Source organism: Triticum dicoccoides, chromosome 6A (assembly GCF_002162155.2).
Source record: "Triticum dicoccoides isolate Atlit2015 ecotype Zavitan chromosome 6A, WEW_v2.0, whole genome shotgun sequence".
Classification (NCBI taxonomy): Eukaryota; Viridiplantae; Streptophyta; class Magnoliopsida; order Poales; family Poaceae; genus Triticum; species Triticum dicoccoides.
Window position 1 is genome coordinate 463,497,420 of NC_041390.1, and position 22,692 is coordinate 463,520,111.

The following is a 22,692-nucleotide window of genomic DNA, read 5'->3' on the forward strand; positions in this document are numbered from 1 at the left end:
GTCGCGTGTATGGGTAGGCGGGCTGGCCCGGCCGCTGGTTGCCACATGGCGGGCCCAAAACGGGTGGCGGCCAGGAAGCTTAGCTGGTACGCCACAGAGTTCCCGCCGGAGCATTCGCAAGTTTTGGACGAGTCAAATTAGGCGAATTCGACTCCTACCAGTCGGCCCGGCAGAGTCGAACGAGGTTTCCACCTCAAATACTCGGAGAAAGAAACTACTGAGGCTCCTCAGCTGGTTGTCCGCGGCACCTCATTAGCTTCGGGGACTACTGTCGGAGTAATGGGCCATGGGTAGGCTAAACCAAGGCCCAAAACCTTTCAAGACATCAGGGCCGACTGCGCCCCTCAAGACGACAGATGAAGAGCCGCCTTCTGGAGGACGGCTGAAGGAACAGTCGGCTGCCCGCATGCATCCAAGTCCTAGAGGTGAGGTCAAGACCGGCTGACTCCGCCTGGCGGCTTCCGGAGAAGCCGACCACGGGGAGTCGGCCCACGGCACCAACAAAGCCTATGCCCTCGTCAGGGGGATGGGATAGGGAGTGGCAACAGTGAAGCCCACTCCCTCCCCTTTTCCAGGAGATGGCTAGGCCACAGTGCGCTGTACCAACGAAGATCTCCGTCTGGCGCGGCACTGTTGCCATGCCATCCCTGACATCAGCAACAGCGGGCGAAGTCCTGTGCCCACGATAGCCTGACGGTACGATCCACGGATGATGGGCCCTACCAGTCAGCGAGAGCCCGGAAGACGGCAAGGGCACCACCAGTCGGACCCGTAGGAGGTCGGCCCCCGGGAGTCGGCCTGCCCCTCCCATGGGTTCCCCACGCCATTGACCATACAAGACAGGGAGTGGCAACAGTGATCACCCGCAAGCGGCGGGACTGTAGTCACGACCCCATGGCGAAGCCCGCGTCATTAGAGGCACATCTACAATAATCGGCAGCCGGCAAGACCCGCAAGTGGCGGGTACGGTTTGTCGGCTCCATACCAAACCAGTCGGCGGGGCCCACCAATCGGCGGGCCCCAGCAGTCGGCAGAAGGGCCGGCAGGCGAAGAGACCGACGGCTGGGCCCTGCGCCCAGACAGTTTACCATTATACCCTCGGGGGAGGCCTATATAAACCCCCCAGGGCACCCATGCAAAGGGTTCCGATCCATTAGAACTAGAGCAGACTATAGAGGGGGAGAGAGCTGACCCTGCCTTCTCCTACCTTCGGATACAGCTCGAGGAGCGCCCTTATATTCACTTTGCCTTAGTTATCATGCGGAGACCCCGCAGAGCAGGACGAGGGGTGTTATCTCCTAGGAGAGCCCCGAACCTGGGTAAAGTATGCCGGCGTTCGTGTCTACGCCTCATCCCGTTTCCAGGCACCGGCGATGTTCTACTCACCCCCACCATGATAAGCCATCCATTGGCATATGTCGCACCCAACCCCCGACACAGAGGTCCTAAGGGGCCTCAAAGCAGGAACTTCCAGGAAGAAGCTCGAAGCCTACTGTAGGGGCTGGCTAGACGAGCTCCTGTCTATGCTGTGGTCCATCCACACCACCGCAACCAAGCCGACTGGCGAAACTCCATTCTTCCTCGTCTACGAAGCTGAAGCGGTTCTCCCGCATGAGGTCAGGCATCGCTCTGCACTGATCTTGGCGTTTGACGAGGCACGCCAGTATGCCACGCAGGGGATGGACCTCATGCTGGGGAGGAACGCCGCTGTCAAGCCTCGCTCGGAGCGGCATGGCACCAGCAGGCGCTGCGGCGATATCACTGCCGCAGCATCCGCTCCAGGATGCTCAACGTGGGCGATCTCGTCCTACGGTGGGTACTCTCCAGGGAAGGGCTGCAGAAGCTTTCACCCATGTGGTAGGGCCCGTTTAGGGTCGCCCATGTCTCCAGGTCTGGCGTCGCGCGCCTGGAGATGTAGGACAGGATCCCCATCCAGAACACCTGGAAGATCCAGCACCTCCGGAAGTTCTACCCATGAAGCAAGGCCCAGTGCCTGTGAAGGTCTCCACTCGTGACACTCTCACGTAATAATGAGTGAGGTTGTGCACGCCCCGGAGTCTCCAGAGTGCCGCCCTCCGGCCTCGGGGGCTCCCCCCCACGTCCTTTTGGCGGCACTTAGCTCTGCGCTGGTGAGAAGACTAGACTAGGTGCCGGACGCGGCTGTTCATTTGCTTTCTGTACCTGGTTTGCAACCTTTTTATGAAATTTGGAGCTCTGGCGTTTCTCGATTGCTCAGTTGGCTTTTCTTCCTTTACTTCGCCTGCTTCTTTGCTTTGTGTCAGGGAGAATGGCAGTTGCCCATCGCTCTCCCTCGTGCGCGTCGCGCGAGGGCTGGGCAGGTGTGTGCATGCGCTGGGCTAGCCCACGCCGCGAACACACCTCGCCAAAGCCCTGTTACCCTAGAGCTTCGGCTCCCTTGATCTTCATGAGGCGCCCTCTAATGAGCTCGTGATCTATGCACCCTCTTAAAGCCCATGCCCCTGGGGTACTGTGGCGCGGTGCACTAGCCACGACCAGCTCATGCTTGAGAACTCGCGCAAGAAAGGATAAGACATCCGACAAAGTTTTCTAACAACTTCGCAGCTTCACGATGCCTCCTGAGGTCAGTGACTCTCGATCCGTCAGCAAGGAGGGCCTCTCCAGATAATGAAGCATGCGCCCTCACGAGGAGGGAAACTACCGTGAGTGTATCAAGTTAAGTTATCCAACAATACGCATTTGGAGCATGAACACCGCAGCATAACATCGGAACGATAAGCATAGCATAGCAGCATAAATACCATGGTTCAATACACGCCCTTGCAGGGCCCTCTACTTTTTTCAAATGCAGGAAGAAGGGAAAGGTTAAACAAAAGCGGCCCGCACAACCGTAGCAGCTCACGAGGCCTGGCTGCAAGGGCCTCTCAGACTCAGCTCAACCTGAGCCCTCCTCACGCTTCATCGTCGCGCGGTGACGGGACGACCCACCACCATCATCGGAGAGAGCCCGGCGGCATGGTGGATGGTCGTAGCCGCCGCTGCTGGTGCTCTCGCTGGCGGAGGAGCCGCTTCCGCTGTACGAGCCGCGGTGTCACCATGGGCAAGCTCGCCCTCAGCGTTGCCACGGCCGTCATCAAGGCCAAGCTCATCGCCGCCGCCACATTCTTAGGGGCAGCACCCTGCGCGACGACCATCTCCCCCAAACACCCCCACGAAGAGGGTCGCGACACTGTCATACTTGAAGTGGAGGGTGCACCTCCTGCTCAGACTGTGTGCGTGGGCGAACGCTTGCCAGCCGCGTGCCAGGGCCACATTTCCCGCGGCGGAGACCTCCACCACAACCCACGAGGCCTTGCCGCAGCAACCATCGGCCTGCAGCGAGAGGCCGTCAAGACCCATGGTCGGCAGCTTGCTGGCAAAGAAGCACGGAAGCTAGAGCCAGGTGCTAGCCGGACTCTCCGACCACACGATGAACTCCGGGAGCACCTCTGCCGAGTGGAAGCGTGGCCGGGGAGGCCGGCCAACCACGGCGCGCCTCCCCTTGTCAAGGGGGCTGCCTCGCCTTGGGCGGCTCCTGCCGCAAGAAGAGACACCACCGTGGCCACCAAGGATGACGCTGGTCCCTGAAGGAGTGCGCCCACGCCCCCGAGGAGCCACCGCAAGGGTCGCGGCGTGCTTACGAGGGCAGCCCCTCCCTCTCTTGGGTAGCGGCAAGCCGGGTCCCTCCTGGTGAGCCATCCCCTTCTCGGCGGCGGAGAACCTCTTTGTCGGTGCCATCGGAGCTATGGGAAGACGGTGAGGCAAAGAGGAAGAAGACAGAGTGTGTGGCGAGAAGAAGGAGATGAGCAAGGGGGCTCCGCCCCTCTCCTCATTTATAGCCAAGAGGAGGCCAACCGACAGCCTCCACGATCGCACGTAATGATGATTTTTCTCTGCATGCAGCAGAGTCTCATCAAGTCGAACGGTTGCCGAGGAAGCGTGGGGAAGCGAAGGCGCCCACGTCCCATTAATCTCCATGCATCGCCTGAGGCCGCAGAAGGTTAGGGCCCGCGGTGCTCCGCACTTGCCCTTTGGCTTCACCTCAAAGCCAAGTTTGAGCGCGCCTTGGGCCCGGGGGCTACTGTCGGCGTCCTGGGAACAGGGGTACCAAGACTTGCCTACCTGCGGCCCACGGCATGGCTCCATCAAACGATACGGCCCAACTTCAACAGAAACAACTCAAGACCCTCGCGAGGGGCCAAGCCTCGCGAGTCGGACAACACCAAGAACTCCCTAGGGGCGGCCTAACTAGGCTGGCTCCCGAGGAGCAGAGATATCTATGCAAGGTGCACCTCGCGAGGTTCACATGATGTGAGCCATGACGACCAAGGCCAGGCGGGCACCAGCGGGCGTAGTGTATCAATTTCCTCTTTGGTGCTAAGGAGGTAAGCGCAGACACTTAGTCCCGACGAATCAGGGAAAGGTTTCCATTCCGGTGCAACAAGACCAAGACCACCAAGACGACGGGACGGAGGTCATCACGGAGCCCACCGCAGCGTCACCACAAGAGCCTTTTGCGGGTGAATACTACTTTTGTCAGGATATCTTGTACTAGTTGTCTCCCTTCAAATTTGGTTGTTGTGGGATCCCTTCCCCCTACATTTGGAAAGAGGACCAAGGCCACTATAAATAGGACTTAGCCACCACCATTGGGAGGGGGAGATCCATTATTCCACCCTGACCACCTCACCAGCTCATTAAGCTCAAGAACACCTCACCTCCTGAGGTTGTTCCACCACTGTACTAGTTCATCCTCAGCCCCTCGAGGCAATCCACCACAAAGCTGGAGTAGGGTATTACACCGCAAGGTGGCCCAAACCAGGATAAATCCCTATGTCTCTTGTTCTTTGGTTCGTTGATCTAGGCCATGGAATCGTTGAGCGGGCAGACTGGGGAGAGAGGGTTCTTCGCACGCACCCCAGAGTTCGAACCTCTCAAGGGTCTGCAGAACCCAGAATCCGACATACTGGGCCAGCCTTTTTCACCGGAATGGGCCATTATTGGGCCGTGCCACATGTTGACCTATCATAGGCGCCTCCTGTCTAGTAAGTGGATGACATCTATCCCAACGGTGAGCCAACATGTGTTTCCTCCAGCCAATGACAATTTTACACATGGAAAATCCCCATTGTTCTGGGCTATTAACGGGTTACCGGATCCAAACCGGAACCCGATAGCTTAACGGCGACCCGTTACGGTGGATGCCACGTGTTGGTCACCCTTGACAAAAGCACTTCTGTGATGCACGATTTATCGTCCTGGAAGTGGACACTTCCCTGATGATAATTTTGGTAATGTCATGGAACACTTCTACGACAGCACTGGTATGACTATCTTGATCCTGTCATAAAATCGTCATGGATGTACATGAATGAAAGAAAACGTGACCTACTGTGACAAACACGTATCATCACGGAAGTGTATTTTTTTGTAGTGTGAGGTGGTGCCGCTGATGACTCCACTCTCCTGAGGTCCTTGGTGGGGCAGCTGCTTCTTCTCCTTGGGGATAGCCTTAGGAGGGTAGATGGCACCTTCGTCGTCTGGGTTCTCGACCGGCACATCCTGGTAGGCACGCTCGGGAGAGCACACCCCGTCCTTCTCCTCGCAGGCGACCGTGATGATGCCATAGCTCCCTGGCATCTTGAGGACATTGTAACCATGATGGGTCACCGCCATGAACTTGGCCAGGGCCGGATACCCAAGGATGGTGTTGTATGGAAGGAAAATGTGGGCGACGTCAAAGTCGATGAGCTCAGTGTGGTAGTTCTCGTGCTTGCCAAAGGTGACAGAGAGGTGGATCTGCCCTATCGGGGTGGTGGATCCATTGGTCACTCCTGAGAAAGGCTTGGTAGGCTGCAGATGTTCATAGGGCACCTGGAGTCGGTCGAACGTTTCGATGGAGAGAACGTTGAGACCCGCACCGCCATCGATGAGAGTCTTGGTGACAAGCACATTGCTGATGGTAGGTGAGCGCCGCATCAGGAGGGAACCGCCAGTTGCCACGCACTTGAGCTGGTCAGATGAGTTGAAGGCGATGGTACACTTGGACCACCTGAGCGGACGCATCACCTCGAGCTTGGGGAGGGCCGCATTCACCTCACGGGCAAACTGCTTGAAGATGGGATGAGAGACAGGGGCCTGAGCGCCGCCTAGGATGTAGGCGATGGCACGAAGCTCCTAGAAGCCCCCACCCCCTCGTCCTGGTGGTGGTCGTCATTCCTTCTTGTTGGTGGCGGCAGCAAAGGAAGGCCAGTGTTGCCCTGAGGACGGTCCTCATGAGGCTGGTCCCTCTAGGGGCCCTCACGAGGCTGGTCTTTCCATCGGTCCTCACGAGGCTGATCACGCCACTCCTGGTGGGGGTCGCAGCCATCCCAACGTCCTCCACCTCGGCCTCCTCCGCGGCCATAGCCTCGATCGCTGCGCTCGGGGCGAGGACTGAGGCGCCCGTCCCGGATGGCCCTCAGCTCTTGGCAATCATTGGTGTTGTGGATGTGCATGTTGTGGAAGACGCAGAATGGGTGACTGCCCTTGGATGAGTCTGGGTGGTCGCAGCCGCGCTTCATCTCTGGTTCGGCCGTGAGCACGGCCGGCCCCTTGCGCTTCACGTCCTTGCCTTTGGCCTTCTTGTCTTCTGAGTCAGCCCTTGGTTGCTCCAAGAGGGAGAGGCATCCTTCCTTAGATCTCGCACACTTGGTTGCCATGTTGAACATCTCCAGAGCCATGCACAGGTCCTCATGTATGGCGAGCTCATCCTTCATCTTGATGTCGCGGACACCATCAGTGAATGTTGAGATGATGGCCTCGTCCGACACCTTGGGGATCTTGAGGCGGATGTTGTTGAAGCGCTGGATGTACTTCTACAACGTCTCTCTTGGTTGCTGCCTGATGCTATGTAGGTCGCCCGCAGTCGGTGGGCGGTCGCGAGTGCCCTGGAAGTTGATGACGAAACACTCTCGCATTTCGTCCGAGGAGGAGATCGATCCCGCAGGCAGCCTCAGGAGCCACGAGTGCGCACCATCCTTGAGGGCCATGGGAAACCAGTTCTCCATCACCTTCTCATCGCCGTTGGCTGCCTCAATGCTTAGCTCGTAGAGCTGCAGGAACTCGGCAGGGTCGGGGGTGCCATTGTAGCGTGGAGGCAGGCCGAGCTTGAACTTCCCCAGCCAGACGTGTCGGCGTTCTGGGAACGGGGGTCCCCACACTTGCCTACCTGTGGCCCACGGTGTGGCTTTGCTAGCAGGCCTGTACATCCCATCTTCATCAACAAGGCATTCAAGACCTTCGCGAGGGGCCAAGCCTCGCGAGGCGGAGGACGCAAGACCTCCTCAGGAGCGGCCTCGCCGGGCAGGCTCGCGAGGGGCCGAGTTCAAGCCCAGGCAAACCTCGCGAGGTTCTCGTGACGTGAGCCATGACGATCGAGACCAGGCAGGCGCCAGCGCATGCAGCGTCCTTGTTTCCTCTTTGGTGATAAGGGGGCAAGCGCAGGCGCGGAGTACCGAGGCATCAAGCAAAGGTTTCCATATCAGTGCAACGAGACCAAGATCAGCAGGACGGCAAGATGGAGGTCACCATGGAGCCCAAGGCGGCGTCACCACCAGAGCCTTTTGCAGGCGAAGACCACTTTTGTCAGGATAAGCTCTACTAGTTGTCCCCTTTCAAATTGGTTGTTGTTGGCTCCCTTCCCGCTCAATATTTGGGGAGAGGACCAGGGCCTCTATAAATAGAACTAGCAACCACCGTAGCTAGGGAGACCTCATCTTAGATTAGAACTAGTTCATCCCCGCAATCACATCCACCAAGCACAAGAACACCTCTCCTCAGGAGGCTGTTCTTCCCCCTGTACTGTTCATCCTCAGCCCTAGAGGCAATCCATCACCACCACACTGGAGTAGGGTATTACACCACAACAGTGGCCCGAACCAGTATAAATCTTGTGTCCTTTGTGTTGTGAGTTCGTCGATTTAGTCTGTAAGATCTTAGCTGAGTTAGGACGTGGATCGGTAGGGGGGAAATCTTCGTGCGCACCCCAGTGTTCAAACCTTAAGGGTTTTGCTGGAACCCGTGATCCGACATTTGGCGCGTCGGGTAGGGGTGTGCCGAAGCTTCCCTTCCGTCGCTCCGCGTCACATCGCTTCATCGTCTCCATGGCACACGCACGCCACGCCCGGGCCGAGCGCCGGGCTGCCCTCGCCAGACGCGTTGCTCAGACGGCCCTTGTCGGCGGGCCACCCCGTTGCTCTCCGTCGCCTACCGCCAACACTGCCAACGGCCCGGCGAGGAATGAGCAGCAAGCATCCTCGCTGCACGCCTCGGTGCGACAGGACGGGCGCACCGCCACTCCATCGCTGACTCCCGCTGGTTCGCCGTCTCATGCTCGTCGCGTCCCCACAGACGCACGAGCCGCGCTCCTCATGGCGCACGAGCTCCTGCGCTAACACCCAGTCGATGACCTCTATGAGGACTGGCTTGACCACATCGCCGAGCTTGTCCGCGCCGCAGGGGGCTCCCCTGCGCCGTCCCTCTCTCTGCCTCGCCCTCCGCCAGCCACGGGCGACGCAGTTCACAAAGCACCTCCACCACCTCTGCGCGTGAAGAAAGAAGTTGTCAAGAAGTCCCTCGACCGCAAGAGAACACTCTGCCACTCCTCGCACCGCCGCGCCAGGATCGTTTGCTGCGGCAAGGCCCTGCGCCGCTTGCCATAGCAGCGCACGGGTGCCAGGACCAAGTTCCACCTCCAAGGCGGGCCCCGGTGACCACGGCCGGCTGCCGCGCCTTCACCCCCGAGCTGCTTAGCATCGCCTGGCCAGGCAAGTTCAAGCCATATCTGCCTCCTCGCTACGACGGCACCCCTGACCATGCAGAGTTCCTGTAGCTCTACGAGCTAAGCATCGAGGCGGCCAACGGCGACGAGAAAGTCATGGCGAACTGGTTTCCCATGGCCCTCAAGGATGGCGCCCGCTCCTGGCTCCTGAACCTGCCTCCAGGCTCGATCTCCTCGTGGGACGAGATGCCCGACCGCTTCGTTGCCAACTTCCAGGGCACTCGCGACCGCTCCCCGGTCGCGGGTGACCTGCGTCGCGTCAAGCAACAACCAGGAGAGACCCTCCAGAAGTACATCCAGCGCTTCAACAACGTTCTTCTCAAGACCCCCAAGGTGACGGACGAGGCCATCATTGCCACGTTCTCTAATGGCGTTCGTGACGTCAAGATGAAGGAGGAGCTTGCCATCCACGAGGAGCTGTGCACGTCTCTGGAGTTGTTCAACCTGGCGACCAAGTGCGCCAGAGCTGAGGAGGGGCGCCTCTCCCTCCTCCAGCTCCCGGGTGCGGACCCGGAGGAGAAGAAAGCCAAAGCCAAGGACGTGAAGCGCAAGGGAGCAGTCATGCTCGCGGCGGAACCAGACACCAAGCGCGACAGAGACCAGCATGAGTCATCCAAGAGCAGCCGATCGTTCTGTGACTTCCATAACCTGCATACCTACAACACCAGTGACTGTCAAGAGCTCAGAGCCATTCGAGAAGGACGCTTCGGTCGACGCCCCGAGCGCAGCGACCGGGGCTATGGCCAAGGAGGAGGATGTGCGGGCGGACGCTGGGACGACCGTGGCCCACGCCAGGAGTGGCGCGACCGGCCTCGTGAGGACCCCTGGCAGGATCAGCCTCGCGAGGGCGCCTGGAGGGACCAGCCTCGTGAGGATCATCCTCAAGGCAATGCTGGCCTTCCTCCACTACCGCCACCACCCAGAAGGAATGATGACCACCATCAAGACGAGGGGGCTGGGGGCTTCCAGGAGCCGTGCGCTATCGCCTGCATCTTGGGCGGAGCTCAAGCCCCAGCCTCACAGCGTATCTTCAAACAGTTTGCTTGTGAAGTGAATGCAGTCCTCCCCAAGCTCGAGGCCACACGCCCGCTCAGATGGTCCAAGTGCCCCATCACATTCAGTTCGGCAGACCAGCTCAAGTGCGCAACTACAGCAGGCGTCCTCCCAATCCTCTGTTCACCAGTCATTAGCAACGTGCAAGTTACCAAGACCCTCATCGACGACAGCGCAGGGCTCAATGTCCTGTCCGTCGAGACATTCGACAACCTCCAAGTGCCATATGACCAGCTTCAGCCTACCAAGCCTTTCTCAGGAGTGACCGACGGCTCTACTACCCCGATCGGGCAGGTCCGCCTCCCCGTTACCTTCGGAGAACGCAACAACTACCGCACCAAACTCATCGACTTCGATGTTGCCTACATCCGCCTGCCATACAACACCATCCTCGGGTATCCAGCCCTGGCCAAGTTCATGGCGGTGACCCATCACGGCTACAATGTCCTCAAGATGTCGGGAAGCGTCGGAATCATCACAGTCCCGTGCGACGAAAGAGACGCGGTGTGCTCCCTCGAGCGTGCCTTCCAAGCTGTAGCAATCGACGACCCCGATAGCCAGGGCGAGCGCCCTCCTAAGGCCACCCCCAAGAAGAAGAAGCAGTTGCGCCACGCAGGGCCTCAGGTAAGTGGTGCCTCGTCAGGATCGGCGCCCGCGCTTGGGACGCCTCCCTCCATCGCATAGGAAAGTGCACCCAGCGCCCCTCTCGGGCAGGGCTCGGGGGCTCTCTTTTGGAGGGTGAGGGAGTCCTGGATTAGGGGGTGTTCGGATAGCCGGACTATACCTTCAGCCGGACTCCTGGACTATGAAGATACAAGATTGAAGACTCCGTCCCGTGTTCGGAAGGGACTTTCCTTGGCGTGGAAGGCAATCTTGGCGATACGGATATGAAGATCTCCTACCATTGTAACCGACTCTAGTAACTCTAACCCTCTCTAGTGTCTATATAAACCGGAGGGTTTTAGTCCGTAGGACAACGTACACATCAACAATCATGCCATAGGCTAGCTTCTATGGTTTAGCCTCCTCGATCTCGTGGTAGATCTACTCTTGTACTACCCATATCATCAATATTAATCAAGGAGGACGTAGGGTTTTACCTCCATCGAGAGGGCCCGAACCTGGGTAAAACTTCGTGTCCCTTGTCTCCTGTTACCATCCGGCCTAGACGCACAGTTTGGGACCCCCTACCCGAGATCCGCCGGTTTTGACACCGACATTAGTGCTTTCATTGAGACTTCCTCTATGTCGTCGCCATCAGGAAGGATGCCTCGCCCCGTCTTTAAAGACGGCACCGTTGCTAAGGGAGCTTTGGCTGTCGGCCAAACCATCCGGTTAGGTGGCTTTCTTATGACCGCCTGTTCGGCTTCTACGCCGACGATGACCTCTCGAGCCATCAAAAACAATCTTCATGTCAACTCGGAACTCGCCGAGCAGTTAGATCCAATAGAGCTTTCCTCCATAAGAGAGCTCTTGGATTGCTTCGCCGCCCTGGGAGTCGCTACGGATTACGACCAGATTGGGCCTAAAACCGATCTGAGAGAGATTAACTCTCCCCAAGTCACCCATCATGTTGCCGTGGTAGAGGGACAGTGCGTCGACCCTTCATCTATCTTAAGGACTCGCTATGTCCGGATTCCCGATCCCTCCAAGCCGGATACCCGCGGAGGGGAGGATATCACTCAAGACCTGAACTTAGAGTCAGGCGACGGGCTGGATTCATTAGACAACATCCAGGAATCCAAATTTTCGAGTTCAGAAATTCCTCGACCTCTGAGCCTTAGATGGGGTGAGACTTCGGATTTAATTCCACCCACCCACCCCAACATAAGCGATCTATCCAAAATCAGGCAAGAACCCGATGAAATAGTACATCATTACTGGGCCAGATTCCTCCTGGTTAAGAACAGGCTAAGGGACTGCCGCGAGGAAGACGCAATCTCAATCTTCTGCAATAATTGCACGGACAAGGGAATACTCAACGCCATAAGTCGCCATGATATTACACGCTTCGCTGACTTGGCATCCATTGTACGAAAGTACTGTGCGATGGAAAGCGCCTGGAAAACCGAAATAAAATTTTGGGACAATCCGGCCCTGAATACAAACCCAGTCCGAAATAAAAGGGTGTATCATCACCAGTCTCGCGGGTCAAGCACTAAAAAGCAAAAACCCTCTACAGGGCAGGGAACCGTACTGGAAGGATGGCTTAATGGACCCTGTAAAATTCACAGTACAGAGGACGCCACACCAACTCACAGCCTCAGAGCATGTTGGATACTCCGGCAGGTGGCCAAAATTGGCGAAAATCTCCTAATTCCGGAGGCCACAAAAAGCCACCCCAGAGACACCAATACGGTATTAACAGTATTCGAGACTTTCGCATCAAATAATATGCGAAAAAGGACACTCCGCAGCCTTGCCAAAGTCTACCAAGTAGCAACAATAAACCCATGGAGTGACACGACTATTACCTTTAACGCTAGTGATGAACCTAAATTCCGAACAGCCCGAGCACCAGCCGCATTGGTCCTCAGTCCAATAGTGGACGGCTTTCGTCTTACCAAGGTACTCATGGACGGCGGCAGTGGATTGAACCTCATTTATGAGGAGACCCCTTCAAAAAATGGAAATAGACTGGAACCACATTGAGCGAAGCAGCACAACCTTTAGAGGAATAATCCCCAGTCGGGAAGCGCGCTGTACAGGAAAAATCACACTAGATGTGGTGTTCGGCACGCCGGATAATTACAGGTCTGAAGAGGTCACGTTCTAGGTGGCTCCGTTCAGCAGCGGTTATCACGCTCTGCTAGGGCGGGAAGCGTTTACAATCTTCCAAGCAATACCCCATTACGGGTACATGAAGCTCAAGATGCCCGGGCCTAACGGGATCATCACTCTCGCCAGTGATCCGGACATAGCACTCCACGCCGAAAACAAGACAGCCGCACTGGCCCTCGAGGCACTATCTGAAGCCCTAGCGGCTGAGGAGCTGACTGCGCTGCACTCTACGGTGAATAGGGACGATGTGGTACTCGACAAAAGATCCAAGTCCACCTCCTTTAAACCGGCGGATGAAATAGTCAAATTCCAAGTCCATCCAACGGACCCCAATAAAACAGCTTCCATCGGGGCACAGTTAAACCCTGATGTCGACGCCGCATTGCGAGAGTTCCTACGTGAGAACTGGGACATTTTCGCCTGGCACCCTTCAAATATGCCAGGAATCCCACGCAGGCTGGCCGAGCACAGCTTAAATATCCAAACAGTATTCAAACCTGTCAAACAGGCTCTTCGGTGTTTTTCCGAACCTAAGAGACATGCCATGGGAGAGGAGCTAGCAAAGCTATTGGAGGCCGAATTCATCAGAGATATAAAACATCCGGACTGGCTAGCAAACCTGGTGATGGTACCAAAGAAGGACAAATCCTGGCGCCTGTGTGTTGATTTTAAAGACCTTAACAAGGCCTGCCCAAAGGATCCCTTCCCCCTCCCCCGCATCAATCAAATTATCAACGCTACCGCAGGACACGATTCGTTGTGTTTCCTCGATGCATATTCTGGCTACCATCAAATCAAGATGGCAGAACCAGACCAAGCCGCAACGACATTTATCACACCATACGGGCCATTCTGCTTCAACACGATGCCCTTCGGGCTCAAAAACGCCGGCGCAACATATCAGCGCATGATTCAAACATGTCTGGCAAACCAAATCGGCAAAACAGTGGAGGCATTTGTAGATGATGTGGTCGTCAAAATAAGACATGTTGAATCTCTAGTAGATGACTTGAGGCTCACATTTGATAACCTCCGAACATACAACATCAAGCTCAACCCGGAAAAATGCGTTTTCGGCGTTCCAGCCGGAAAGCTCTTGGGCTTCATTGTATCCGGTAGAGGAATTGAAGCAAATCCAGCCAAGATCCGAGCTCTGTCGCAACTGGATATCCCAAAGGACCGATGCGTCGCGGCTGTAAGCCGCTTTATCTCCCGCTTTTGAGAAAAGGCCCTACCCCTTTACCGCCTCCTTCAGCGCACCGAACACTTCAAATGGACGGATGCAGCCATGGCCGGACTCGACGAAATAAAAGCCATACTGGCAACAAACCAAGTCCTGGCCGCGCCAAACATTGGCGAACCAATGCTATTATACATTGCAGCAACACATCAGGTTGTAAGCGCTGTGCTCGTCGTCGAACGAGAAGCGGACGGACACAAATTCCCCCTTCAAAAGCCGGTCTATTATCTGTCCACTATCCTCACTCCCTGCAAATCACGGTACCCGCATTATCGAAAGATTGCGTACGCGGTATTCATGGCATCCCGGAAGCTACGACACTACTTTCAAGAGTGTTCAATAACAATAGCCTTGGAAGTACCACTTAACGATATTATAAACAACCGTGATGCAACGGGCCAGATTGCAAAATGGGCCATTGAGCTCCTCCCGTTCGACATAACTTATAAGCCACGACGAGCCATCAAGTCACAAGTCTTGGCCGACTTCGTCGCAGAATGGACGGAGGCCGAACTCCCTAAAGAGTACGGCACATACTCAAATTGGATCATGCATTTCGACGGCTCCAAGATGTTGGCCGGACTAGAGGCTGGCGTCATTTTGACATCCCCCACAGGAGACACAGTTCAATACGTATTACAGATTATGTACACGGACTCCAACAATGCAGCCGAATATGAGGCCCTTTTACATGGTCTCCGGATGGCAGTATCCATGGGCATTCAACGCCTAGAGGTGCGCGGGGACTCGAACCTTGCAATATCCCAAATAAATGGAGACTTCGATGCCAAGGATCCAAAAATGGCAGCTTACCGCAACGCCATCCTAAAAATGTCAGCTCAGTTCGAGGGGCTTGAATTTCACCATATAGCCCGGGAAAATAATCAGGTGGCAGATGTCCTAGCACGCATCGGCGCAAAACGCGATGTAGTCCCCCCCAACATCTTCTTGGAAAGGTTGTTCAAGCCATCCGTAGCATGGGAAGGGGAGCCGAACAATAACAGCCCGGACCCAACCGCCCTGCCCGACACTGAACATTCTGACACAGTCAGAGGCTCTGCCAATGAAATAACACCTTCAGCCCACGTAATAATGGTCATCATCGCCCCGTGGACAGAACCATTCCTCGCCTACCTTACTAGGCAGGAACTCCCCGAGGACCAAAATGAGGCACGCTGCATAGTGCGGCGATCCAAAGCCTACAGAGTCCATGAGGGAGAGCTTTATAAGAAAAGCACTACCGGAGTCCTTCAAAGGTGCATCTCCGAAGAGGAGGGGCGGAACCTCCACGCTGAAATTCATGCCGGGCTCGGTGGTCATCATGCTGCAGCCCGGTCCCTTGTAAGCAAGGCCTTCCGTACAGGCTTTTATTGGCCGACGGCCCGGGCAGACGCTCAGGACTTAGTCCAACGATGCACTGGTTGCCAGCTCTTTGCAAACCAAAGCCATATGCCACCCACTGCCCTCCAAACTATCCCCATTACTTGGCCCTTCGCGGTCTGGGGGCTTGACATGGTTGGGCCCCTTAAAGGCGGAACCCACAAGCAAAAATACTTACTGGTCATGGTGGATAACTTCACCAAATGGATAGAAGCCAAGCCTGTTAAGACGGCCGAATCCGGACCGGTGATAGACTTTATACCCGGGGTTGTACACCGTTATGGCGTCCCCCGCAGCATCATCACTGATAACGGCACGAACTTCACGGTCGACGAGGTAAAACTCTGGTGCAAAAACATGGGCATCAAGCTCGATTATGCTTCCGTCTATCACCCACAAACTAACGGCCAGGTCGAACGTGCAAATGGTCTTATCATGAGCGACATCAAACCCAGATTAGTGCGGTCCCTCAAGGAATCTAACACGCACTGGATAGAGGAGCTCGACTCCGTACTCTGGGGTCTGCGTACCACACCGAGTCACACCATCGGATACACACCATTCTTTATGGTGTACGGCGCAGAGGCAGTTTTGCCTTGCGATATAATTCATGACTCACCTCGAGTGCGCATGTACGACGAAAGAGAAGCAGAGCTCGATCGGCAAGACAGCTTGGACAGATTGGAGGAGGAGCATGACGTGGCAAAAGCCCGTTCCGCATTCTATCAACAGCAGGCTCGAAGATACCAAAGCAGAGAAGTATGGGCCAAAAATTACAACGTTGGCGAATTAGTTCTACGACTACCTGACAAGAAAAAGGACAAACTCAAGCCCAAGTGGGAAGGTCCCTTCATAATTGACCAAGTCTTGACTGGTGGAGCATACCGCCTGCGGGATGCATCGGATAACCGACTCGAGCCAAACCCATGGAACGCAGCCCATCTCCGAAGATTCTATGCCTAGCGCCGGACTCTGTGTTCGTCTCCTTCCTCTGTCCATTTTTTATATATTTTCTGTCTTACATTTCTCTTCTTCTTCTTTCTCTCTTATAGCCTCTAAAGGCTCATAAAGTGACGCGCTATCTGCGCTCCTTCAACCTGGGGGCTTCTTTAAACAGAAGCTTATTCATACGGGCTTTATGCCCAACACATGTGGCACACTTTCGCATGTACTTTTTTCACCATTATATGCATCAATATGACTTAAGTTTTGGCCAAGCTGGTTTGCCTGGCTCCTGTGCTTACCCCTACGTTCCCAATTGTTCGACTAGGTGGTAAAGGGAGCACCTCTGCGATTGTTACTGCCGGGTCAGCCAGACGTGTACCTCAGACTGGGTGAAGCCGAAAGCTAGCGTTCTTAAGGGAATATTCGGTCGGTGAACTAAAGATGATCTTTTTTTATTTTTATCTATACGCCCCCAGATGTTTTTCCTGTGTTTCTTTTCGCAGCATGGACATGCACCTTAGGGCATGCCTCCCAGGGAACGGAACCCCTAACGGAACTATTCTCCCTGGAAGATGTTTCTTACTAACCATGTAATATAACATACCTAGTCGGGCACTTGTCTGTTCACGCCCTAATGACCCCTACGCCTGGTCTCCATGCATTCCCCGGTTCCTATATAACCGCATGGGAATTCAGACACACTCCGGACCGTCAGCTCCCGAGGCTGAAGCGAAAAGGTCGGCCATGACAAATGATCTACAATCCGGCTAGAAGGCATTATAAATGTCAATTAAATTACATAGTCATTTTGACTGGTTGTATTCCTCTTCAATACCATCTAACAGGCTGTCTAATTTACAGTCCTGTTGGGAATACTTTGCGGCCAACTCTACTTGGCCGTATACTAAGCTTACAGGGATCTCCTTCCCATCGGGCCCTACAGGACCGACCTCGCCCATGTGGTTGGGGTCAGCCTTTGCATACCGCATCTTCACCATGGCCCAGGCCTCCCTAGCGCCTTGACGGCAGGCTGATATCTTCCACAATCGGAAGCGCCGCCGTGCTCCCTTTAGCTTCTCCGCAAGCTCTCCAAGACCTTCGGGCATGGAGATGGATGTCCACAGGGCCTGGGCGACGCCTCGCATCGCATGCCGAACTCGATCGAGCAGTTGCGAGAGCTCGGGAAGAAGGTCACCCGTAGAACCGGGCATCTCCTCTTCAGGACAACCTGTTAGCACACCTATAGACATTGCTCTGTTAGTCGACTTCCCCGCCGAACTTTCTTTCAAAAGGTTCATTCAAGCACTTACTAAATATGTCGCGCCGAAGCCGCTGATTCTCCTTCACGGAGTCTCACAGCTGGGCATGAACATCTTTCAGCTCGACGCCCAGCTTGGTGTTGGCATCTTGGAGATCGTTCTTCTCCCCCATCACCTTTATCAGCACCCTCTCACCAGCCTTTAGCTGGCGTAGGAGGTGTTGCTTTTCCGCATTCAATCCGGCACCATCTGCAATTTCATCTGTCAGATTTGCACCAAAGCTGTGCTTCGCAAAATACTTATCTTTCGAAGTGTATATTACCAGAGGGGGTCTCCTTAGGCTCCCCTGCCGCGGCTAGTGCGGCCTCCAGTTGGGCTTTGCACTCTTCCAGCTCCTTGGACAGTAGGGAATTCTTTTTTGTAAGAACCTGCATATCAAATGATCCTTAAATCAGTTATTCTAACTGTTTCAAGTCTCGGGGGCTACTGCTATATATATAATTACCAAAATTTTCTTACCCGTATGTCCTTTACATATTGCTCCGTGGCTCTGGCTAGACCATTTTGAGCGGCACGGAGGTGCGCATCTCCCGAGTTGAAGGCATCTAACGCCCCTTGGGAGAAGCAAGCGTCGCGAAGAATTGTCCGGCGACGCCTGTGGTTCATGGCACTCTCCACCTTAGAGTTGGTGGCAGACAGCCCGTCCACATCCTCCGTCGGAGGAGCGTCTGGCACGCGCCTTGCGTTCACCTCCGCCTCCGGACCAGGCTTTGGAGCCTGGCTAGTGGAGGCGCGATTGGCAGCCTCTCCGAGTATAGTCCGGCGAGGTCTCTTTGTCCTAAAGAGAGCACAAGTGTCAATGTGCCTCGAAGGTATAACACCTGGGATAAGGGGGGGCGCCATACCTTTGCACCGACGCCTCGGTCCGGACTGCACTTCTTTTCGGCCCACGGGGCCCTACGGCCCCTCATTGGCTTGTCGCCGCAGGTTCGGCCTTCCGCCTTAAAAACCTCCCCTGCAAAGTTCGGTTGCAATCAAGAAACTGAAAACGAGTGGACGGACACCTATTCGGGGTACTGGGACTTCGATCTCATGTACCTGGGGCATCAGGATTAGCCCTGGATAATCGGCCGTAATGGCCACCAAGGCGTTGTCCTCTCTCAATTGATGGAACACTCCATCAATCAGCTCCACAGATATGTCCGGATCCTCTTGAGAGGCCGGGTCGAGGGACCGTCCTGGGTCCTCGTGTTGTAGAGGAGGGCTGCTTATTTCCTTAACAGCCCGGCGCAGTTCCTGCGTTAAAGTCGTCAGACTGAATATTTAACAATGGGAATACGAAACGGATGGACAAGTAAATATGGTCGCTTACTCAGCTCGGGGGATTTTGCATGGAGAATCCACCCTGAGGGTTGACGCGGAGAAATTCCTCCTCTTCTCCCTTATACAAAGTGGACAAGATCTTTAGTAGAGCGGCAGTTGAATCCGGCCCCTCACGACCGTAGCAGGTGGCGTCGTCCTCCCCATTGAAGTCCCACATGGGGTGGCTTCTATACTGAAGCGGCTGCACCCCCTGCATAATGCATTCGGCCATAACCCTGATCATGGTTAGTCCGGAATGGTCTAACAATTTTATTGGGCCCATCAGGTAAACAATGTCCCTGAGGGCTCCGTGGGCGCCAGCTTAGGCGCTTCTTTAAGGGAGCACTATTGAATTCAGGGAGGCCGATCCGGACAGGATCCGGCAGTGGGATGTCTTCTATATAGAACCATCCCGAGGGCCAGTCTTCGGACACCTTCTTTGGGGTTCCGGACAGATATCCGGTCCCGGCGATGCGCCACACTTCGGCTCCGCCCAATTGATATATTGACCCCTTCTTGGAACGGGGCACGAGGCAAAATAGCTCCTTCCATAGTCCGAAATGAGCTTCAACACCCAAGAACATCTCGCAGAGGGCTACAAAGCTCGCGATATGCAATACTGAGGCAGGCGTGAGATGATGTAGCTGGAGGCCGTAGAACTCCAGCAGCCCCCGAAGAAATAGGTGGATTGGAAATCTGAGCCCCCTTATTAAGTAAGGGACAAGGCACACCCGCTCTCCTTTGGAGGGATTAGGGGCATTCTCTGCTTGCTCCCCGCTGTTGTAGACGGCAAGACCGGCTCGAACCGGGACCATATAGGCCGGGGGGAGAAATCCCTTGGTCTGGAGCGTCACTAGCTCGCTATGCGGGATGGAACATCTCTCCCAATATCCAGGCTTAGGGCTGGAAGGGCGAGGGGAGGAGTTGCGAAGGCTAGCCATAGTGGAATGGACCTTTGTTGGATGCGCTCTGATGAACACTCGCGGAGGGGAGAAGGTGTGGATTGGATCTAAATCCTCGTCCCCTTAAATAGGGCAGCTCATTTACACGGCTAGGGGAGTGAATGTAAAAACACTCTGACTTTTCATATTCGTTTGACACGTGGGAAGCGGCCATTATTGGGCGTGGAAGCCAAGGAGCGCAACATCTACAAGAAACCGGACTTTATTCAAACAGGTACATGGAATTTGGAGGAGAACCCGCCTTGCAATGCCGAAGACAATCTGTGTGCCGGACTCATCGTCATTGAAGCCTGGTTTGGGGGCTACTGAGGGAGTCTTGGATTAGGGGGTGTTTGGATAGCCGGGCTATACCTTCAGCTGGACTCCTGGACTATGAAGATACAAGATTGAAGACTCCGTCCCGTGTCCGGAAGGGACTTTCCTTGGCGTGGAAGGCAAGCTTGGCGATACGGATATGAAGATCTCCTACCATTGTAACCGACTCTATGTAACCCTAACCCTCTCCGGTGTCTATATAAACCGGAGGGTTTTAGTCCGTAGGACAACGTACACATCAACAATCATGCCATAGGCTAGCTTCTAGGGTTTAGCCTCCTCGATCTCGTGGTACATCTACTCTTGTACTACCCATATCATTAACATTAATCAAGCAGGATGTAGGGTTTTACCTCCATCTAGAGGGCCCGAACCTGGGTAAAACTTCATGTCCCTTGTCTCCTGTTACCATCCGGCCTAGACGCACAGTTCGGGACCCCCTACCCGAGATCCGCCGATTTTGACACTGACAGAGGGCCTCAGACTTTGCCAACATCACGAGGGAGGCGCTTGGGCATCACTTGGAGGCGTGCTTCGCGGCACGTTTCCTCAGGGAAACACAGGGCAAGGAGTGCCCACCGTTCAGGAGTTCATCACCAAGACCACTCAGGAACTGCAAGGCGCAAGGGCCATGCGCGGCGGCCGTCGCTCACCGGGCGCAGCTCCCCATCCAGGTGAGGTTGCCGGGCTGCGTGTCTGCATCAACGTCCTAGGGCTCAACCGGTCCGCCTCTCAGGAGCTTTTCTGGCCTTCGCGCGTGGGATGCTACAAGGGCCCACCTCACAGCTACATTCGCATGCCTTTTGGCCTGCCGAGTGTGGGGACCACCTATCAGCGCAACCTGCAGAGCATCCTGGTGGCTCAGGAGGTCAGGCACCACGTTGTGCTGACGGAGATGAAGACGGTCCTCAAGGAACCCCCTGGACCCCTAGAGCCTCCCGAGGCTCAGGGCCCCGGTGGCTCATGAGGTGTAGCCACTTCGCCGCATACCTTCAGCTGCCCAACTCTCCTTCATCAACAGAACCGGGTGACATTTTCCAAGTTCATTCAGCTGGGAGCGCCCCCAGGGCTGCATCATTCTCAGGCCATGTGGGTTCATCCCTGTGGCATGTATCCATTTTTACGTCTTTAGCTTACCTTGTTGGGGGCGCCCCTCGGGTTGCATCATCCCCAAGCTGCTCGGGCCTGACCCAGTGGCATGCATCTTCCCTGCATGTACCTGAGCTAGGTTGCCTTTCATGCTTAATCTATCTATGACTATCACCTGCTCGATCGCCACCCACCGTGGGAGCCGCGCGCCGGCCGTCTTTCTTTAGGACCCTTCGCGTGAGTAAGTTAAGCATGGCGTCTGTGCTCGGGCCCGTCCCTGCAGCATCGATAAATCCTGTGGCTGAGATCTGTCTGGCGGGCCGGCCCCGTTCACGTCACCTCCTGGGGCCCTTGGTGCTTATCTTTCTCACGCGATAACCTCAGGAGATTCGTTCGGCGCAGGTTGTCTAACCACCTTGTAGGACCAACACAGTGAACAAGAACTAAGACCAGGCGCAACCCGCCTTGAGGTAGGGCCTCGTGAGTCCTGTGCTGGCTCATGAGTGCCCAGATACACCTCGTCTAGCCCTGCCGTGCAAGCCACGTGTCAGGGCAGGGCTGTACACGCCCCGGGGGATCTCCGCAGTAGGGAGACCCCACCCACGCACCAGTGGAAGCACCATGCTCCGCGCTGGCCGTCGACAGTGCTGAGGAGCGGCTATGCCCATGCACAAGCAGAAGCACTACGCTCTGCGCTGGTGATAAACAACTGAGGGCGGCCTCACGGCCGTACCAACCTCAGGGAGCCCCAGGGCTCAGTGTCTGGCCTCACCGCAACGCCTCCCCTCGGGAGAGCCGCGCGAGGGGGCTGGGCATGGGGGCTGCGCTTGGGTCACGCCCAAGTGTACGCCACCCAACCAGGTCCCTCGGACCTGGTCGTTGCACGCCCCTCCCGAGCCGAGCCTCAGCGAGGGCAAAGGTATGGAGAATGTTTATTCATCAAGGGGGACTCCTGAGCATCGCGACTCAGGAGCCTAACTGGTCACGTGGCCCCTCACTTCTTGGTCTGTCCTGGTGTCCGGTCGGCCCAACGATGGTTGAGGTTTGCGCGGGGCCGGGCTCTGCCGACGTAGAACATTAACCTATCCTCGTGTATCCTTCCTATAAGTTGTTTGCGCGTCAAGGGGGACTCCTGAGCATCGCGACTCAGGAGCCTAATTGGTCGCATAGCCCATCACTCCTTGGTCCGTCCTGGTCTCCGGTCGGCCCAACGGCAGTTGAGGTATGCGCGGGGTCAGGCTCTGCCGGTGCAGACACAAAGCAAATAGGAATAAAATCGCAAAATCTCAAAGAAAATATTACAAGACATATTGTTCTCACAATATCAAACACGGATTTAAACGCCTCCACGAGGCACGTTACATACTGCAGGAATCTCAACAGGAAAGGAGCCGCAAGCCCGTCATCCCTCGACACCGCCAGCACCTCTTGAGCCAGCGGCGCTTCGGGGGCTGACTCCTCCCGAGG